Genomic DNA, 6,377 nt, shown 5'->3' on the forward strand with positions numbered 1-6,377 from the left:
AAACAGGCCTGCATACCCATAGCAGGGTACCAGTATTTCCTGACTTGGAAGTATTTCCTAAATTTCTCTTTCAAGTTTATTAATCACTACTTTACTTACAACTGAATGGCCTACCACTGACTCAGAGAGGGATTCCATCTTCAATAAACCTCTAAAAAGGAGGCAGAAGGGAAGTAAGAAGAGTTTGTGCCCACTCTGTCCTTGCTGAAAGTTTTCTTTTAGGTTTGCTCTCAGCCCAACTACTCACTGGACCTCTGGGCTGTGACAGATTGTATTCAGTACCTCTAAGTTCCTAGATGATGTTTTTCCTGCCACCTCAGAAATCTGCTTGCTCATTAACCCCATCCTCTTCTCATCAGCCTCACCCTCTGCAGTATTGCTGGGTCCTTTCTGTTTGGTCTTTTCAGAGCAGTCTCTCAGATCCAGAGAACACCAACTAGAATGGGAAAGAGCATTTTTCCTCCCTTCTGTTTCTCAGATTTATACTGCACATAAGTGACTGCACATAAAAGATTTTGTCTTTCATAATGCCAGCTACAGCAAAGTGACACAGCCCCAGGTCAGTCCATAACTAGCTTTGACCTGGAAGCACCCAGGAGCCCAGACAGGTAGGGAATGACTACCACAGAGAGCTGTCCAAAGGCTTTTTAGCTCTCTCCAGTCCCTTTTAGTTCTCTGCAGTCTCCAGTAAAGATCTTCACATGGCACGGACCACCTAGGCAGGCAGTCTGGCTGCATCCCATTCTGTTTCTGGCTCATTTGCAGCCAGCAAAGCACTGCTGCAAAGCAGAGACCTGCACGGTGCAGACACAGGCACTTCGAGCAGGCAGGCCGGGCACAGCCATTGCACTCTGTTCCTGGGTCAGTGAGCCGGAGCCCCGGCCAGACTCTCTGCAGCTAGACTGTATAGCTGGTTGTCCTGGTTTCGGCTAAGATAGAGTTAATTTTCCTCCTAGTAGCTGGTATGGTGCTGTGTTTGGGATTTAGGATGAGAATGTTGACAACACACTGATGTTTTAATTGTTGCAGAGCAGTGCTTACACCAAGCCAAGGACTTTTCAGCTTCTCGCTCTGTCCTGCCAACAGGCAGGCTGGGGTTGCAGCAGGAGCTGGAGGGGACAGACCCAGGACAGCTGACCCTAACTGGCCAAAGGATTATTCCATGCCACATGGTGTTGTGCTGAGCAAATAATATGGGGTACTGGCCGGGGTGGGGGGACTGGCTGCTTGGGGATGGGCTGGGCATCGTTCACCGGGTGGTGCGCAATTGCATTGTGCATCACTTGTTTGTACACATTATTAGTAGTAGTACTATTACCATTACTGTTATTATTCACCTTTCTTTTCTGTCCTAATAAATTTGTTTATGATTTGTTATAACCATTATATTTGTTTTATAGTTGCTGGTCACAATGTTGATTTATTTGCTCTCCAAATTGTTTAATTTAACACATATCTTTCTGTATATGCTCCCTGTTTTGCTCTTTATAATCTCTGAGGGCTGGTTGAAGGTTGCTTTGGGTTTTGTCAATTTGTTGTACTATGTAACACTTGCTTATGAAAGCAGTGATAAAAGCAGTGGCTCTGAGCCTAATCTGGAATTTGCGCTTCAGCATTGCCCTCATTCATGTATTTCTGGAATAATCTCTTGAAAACTATTAAAAATCATGCTTTGTAACTATTGTCCTCCGAGAGTCAGTCTGTGGAGGAGACAAAGAATGACAGCTTCCCCTCCTTCTTCCCCCTCCCCTTCTCCTCCAGGCTAGTTACAATACCTATTGAGTATTTTGAATAATGTTGGATCTTTGGGGTGTCCAGCCAGCATATTTCTATTGCTACAGCTCCTGAGTGTGTTTCTGTTTTTGTGTTGTTTTTTTTTTTTTTGACCTTCCTTCCTTCCTTCCTTCCTTCCTTCCTTCCTTCCTTCCTTCCTTCCTTCCTTCCTTCCTTCCTTCCTTCCTTCCTTCCTTCCTTCCTTCCTTCCTTCCTTCCTTCCTTCCTTCCTTCCTTCCTTCCTTCCTTCCTTCCTTCCTTCCTTCCTTTCTTCCTTTCTTTCTTTCTTTCTTTCTTTCTTTCTTTCTTTCTTTCTTTCTTTCTTTCTTTCTTTCTTTCTTTCTTTCTTTCTTTCTTTCTTTCTTTCTTTCTTTCTTTCTTTCTTTCTTTCTTTCTTTCTTTCTTTCTTTCTTTCTTTCTTTCTTTCTTCATCAGGAACAATTTCACACAACCACAAGGTCGGAAGACAAGGCTGGGAAGACATAGTGAAGAGACCAAAATCCAGCACAAGTAGAAGAACATCTCTGTGATGTAAAAAGCTCCTTCATGCCCATGCCCTAGCTCTCGAATGCTCTCTCAATGCTTAAAGACACTTTTATATTTCCTTGTCTTTGCAGGCTGCTGAGATTGCCCTCGGTCACAGGGAAGAGCTGTGGGCTCAGGGTAGAGGGCCCTGACCTGCCACAGGCCAGCATAGCCCTTAAAGCTCTGCAACCTTACAGGGGCTTCCCTCAGCCTGTGGAGCAATAAGAAAGCAGCCATATCTGTGCAGTTCACAGCTGGATCCAGTTTTGGCTCCCTTTCCTCTTTCATACACGTCCCAGAAGTCTGCAGGGATGATGGATTTTTACTGAGCCGTTTCAAAGCTCTCTCATTAACTGCTCGCCAGCAGCCAGTTCTCTGATAATGGGTATCACCTCTGGAAATTGCAGCCCCATGGCAACAAGGAGTTTAATGGCTGTTATTCCTAAATGAAGGACACAGCTCTAGTAATCCACCTCTTATATCTAGCAACGTTCCTTAGAAATGATTTCCCCTCCCAGGTAAAGCAGACAGAAATACATGCATTTACAAGTATATTAAAGAGACATAGCCTGGCCTGGCCTTGCAGTGCATTTGTTAACATCGTGACATTTTTTTTTTTTTTTTAATGTAGTCAAGTGAAGTTATGGGAATTCTGGAGGCCCTGTAAAAATCGAAAAGTTCTAATCTTCCTTGCAAGAAACAACAGGAAAACTAATTTCAAGGGCAGGACTCATTTCATGCTGGGGAGGCAGCACAGGCACTTCTCCTTATCACTTCCCAACCTGAAAAAGCATTGGGGGTTTGGGGACAGGCCCTCAGGAATCACAGAATCACAGAACCGTAGGGGTTGGAAGGGACCTCCAGGGATCATCGGGTCCATCCCCCCCTGCCAAAGTAGGTTCCCTAGAGCAGGTTGCCCAGGTAGGTGTCCAGACAGGCCTTGATTTTCTCCAGAGAAGGAGACCCCACAGCCTCCCTGGGCAGCCTGTCCCAGTGCTCCGTCACCCTCACCATGAAGAAATTATTTTGTATGTTGGGGCGGAACTGCCTGGACTCCATTTGGTGGCCATTGCCCCTTGTCCTGTCCCCACAGCCCACTGAGAATAGGTTGGCCAAATCCCTCTGTCTACCACCCCTCAGGTATTTATACACATTGATAAGATCCCCCCTCAGTCTTTTCTCCAGGCTGAACAGCCCCAGGTCTCTCAGTCTCTCCTCATAGAGGAGATGCTCCAGAAAGAGTGTGCAAGGCTCCCCAAGGCTTCAGAGTGTAGGGACTACTGATGGGGCCCTGCTGCTGCCTGTCATTAGCTCAGCCTGACCTCTCCGTGCCAAGCCCTGGTAAAGCCAGCAGTGGCAAGGCTCACACAGCCTGCCGAGGCCCTGACAGCCTCTGCTGAGCAGCACACCAAATGCATAGGGCCTGCCAGGGACACAGCATCTGCTGCAGGCAGAACCCGCTTTTCCTTACACTGTCAGGTCTGGGAAGGTCGTGCAAGCACCCAGTTCCCAAAAGGGTGGCACTGGGACTGCACCACCTGCAGCCAGACCCAGGCTGCTCGCTGAGGGACAAACAGCTGAGACAGCAGCGACTGCCTCTGCCCTGCCTCCAGGTACCTTAAATAGGTCAGCAGCAGGTGACTGGATGAAATTGCCCTTCATTTTATTGTAAGGGAGCTGCAGATGAGGTGCTTCCCTGTGGCTAACAGTGGGGTTTTTCAGTGGCAATGTAATGATTTTAATCCAGCAGTTTTTATTAACTCCTCAAGTACCGTATGCTTGTTCAACCTTGCCCCAAAGCATCACCAACCAGATCAGGAGGATGTTGTCATCTCCCAGAAATGACAGAAATTACAGACCATGACAAGCCGTGGTGGTGCCACCCCATCACTGGGGAGCAGGTGAAAAGCCTTTCTCTGTGCTCCCTCTGTTCCCAGCAGAGACCAGCAGCATATGTGGATGTCTGTAACTATGAAGTTTTAGCCTGACGATGAAAATCTCTCTGTTTCTGGAGATAAACAGAGAACAAAGCTGGCCTTCACATATCACTGTATGCCCATGGACTATCACATGGGAACTCCTTGGTCAGGGATGGCAGCTGAATTATTGTCTTGGAAGGACCAATAAGGTTATCTGAGATGGGTATTTCAGATTGTGGAGATAGTCAACAGGTTATAAAATTAAAGGAACAGAGAATAAACTTAGAAGATGAGCTGGATTATGTGAGATAAAATAATAATAATAAATAAAAAAAGAAGAGGGGAAAGGAAGAGAAGGAAGGGAAGGGAAATAAGGTAACCAAAGGATTAAATGAAATCTATGAATTTTTGAACAAAGTGAAAAGTAAGTTTGAAAATAGCTGATAATTTCAGAAAAAGAAGAGTCAACTATGAGGTCAGATGGGTATTCTCAGACCTTTTCCTAACAGGTCTCAAAAATTTTCTCTTAAATTTTCATTTCATTTCCTTATAAACAGATTTCAAGCACTTTCTTAAATCTGCTTGATGACAAGTTTCATGTAAGCAGAATTTCACACATATAAATACTGATGTAAAATTATCCTAATCGGCATTTGCTGTGCTGCTAAGAGAACCTTGTCTAAGATCATAGATAGGAATGTCAGGGCTGAATGGGGCAGTGTGGGACTGGGGTAAAGCAGACATTTTGGGAAAGGTCTTAAAAATCACTGCAGGACCTGACTGAGCTGGACTTTTTTCCTAATATCCTATCTGAACCTATGAAGCTGCAGTATAGGGTCTCTGTCTCCCTTGCTTTATAGTTTGGTAACACTGAGAAGAGTTTGGCTTCATTTGCTTTGTAATTGCCCTTTAAGTATTTGGGGGCTGTGATTACCTCCCCTTCAGCATCCTCTTCATCTGATGAAAGAAATCAACTCCTTCTACCTGTCTTCACAGGCGTGAAGACCTGCATCTGATATCCCTGACATCTTTGTCACCCTCCAGCAGACATTTTTGGTTACTTTTCATACCCTTTTTGATCTGGGTGGAGGGAGAGGGCATTGGGGTTGAACATACAGAGACAGAGTACTCAGGATTGGACAACAGAACCACTCAATAGATGCATATGGTACCTTCTCCCTGCTAGTCACAGTCCTGTTTCCCAGTCTGCGGTTTCGCTTATCTGCCATTAGAGTGCACTGTTGACTCACGTTTAGTTTGTCATCTACTACCTCCCAGTTCCTCTCTGCTGGGCTTCATTGGCCAGCATTGGGCTTCATGGCCCATGGCATGTTCCCTGCAGCCACTCCAGCCCCTGGCATGTTCCCTGCAGCCACTCCAAGCCCTACAGCTGGCTGCGGGGACGACCCCGTTGCTGTCTCAGGTGCCAATACACACAAGGGGAAGAAATGCATGCAGAAGACATCTCATTTCGGAAGTCCTGCCAAGAAGGGGAAGGAGCAAGAGGAAGGCGAGGCAGGCTCCCCCAAGGTAGGGCCATCCCAGGGAACAGGAGGCTGTTGGAAAGGAGAGCAGAGAGAAAAGCAGCAGGAAGGTGGTGATCTGGTGTCAGTGGTAAAGCTTAGTGTGGAGACAAATGTCAGCATCAGTTCCCCGGCAAACCAGGGTAGCATCTGGTGACTATCTATGGACAGCCATCACTGTATGCCAAAGACAAAATTACCCAGCCATGAGAAAAAGAGTATTTTCGTGCTGAAGCAGGAAAGGGAGACATTTCCTGAACAGAAGTGTAGGCAGAGTTAAAATGACTGGTAATCTCTGATGATCTCCTCCAGCCTTCTCAATGCTCTGCATCCTTTGTACAATTGTGAGAGGATTTAGAGGCAAAAGTCTGACAGGTTTTATAGGACTCAGCTGTTTACAAGACTACCACCACTTATGAGATGTGTGTCATGGACAACAGCTTCCTTCTCATTAGCAGAGCATTGTGTATCTTGCTCTGGCGTATGGACTTACTCCACAGGCCAGTGCTGCCAGCGGGGACGGATCAGAAGGAGTTCCTTATAATTAGTGCTGCTCTCATGAATGTATTGTACTTGCTGGGACTTTATGAGCTACCTCTTGCCATGCAGCACAGAGACTGATGGCCACCGGGGTCAG

The sequence above is a fragment of the Netta rufina genome (genome assembly GCF_964035555.1).
Source record: "Netta rufina genome assembly, chromosome: 22".
NCBI lineage: Eukaryota > Metazoa > Chordata > Aves > Anseriformes > Anatidae > Netta > Netta rufina.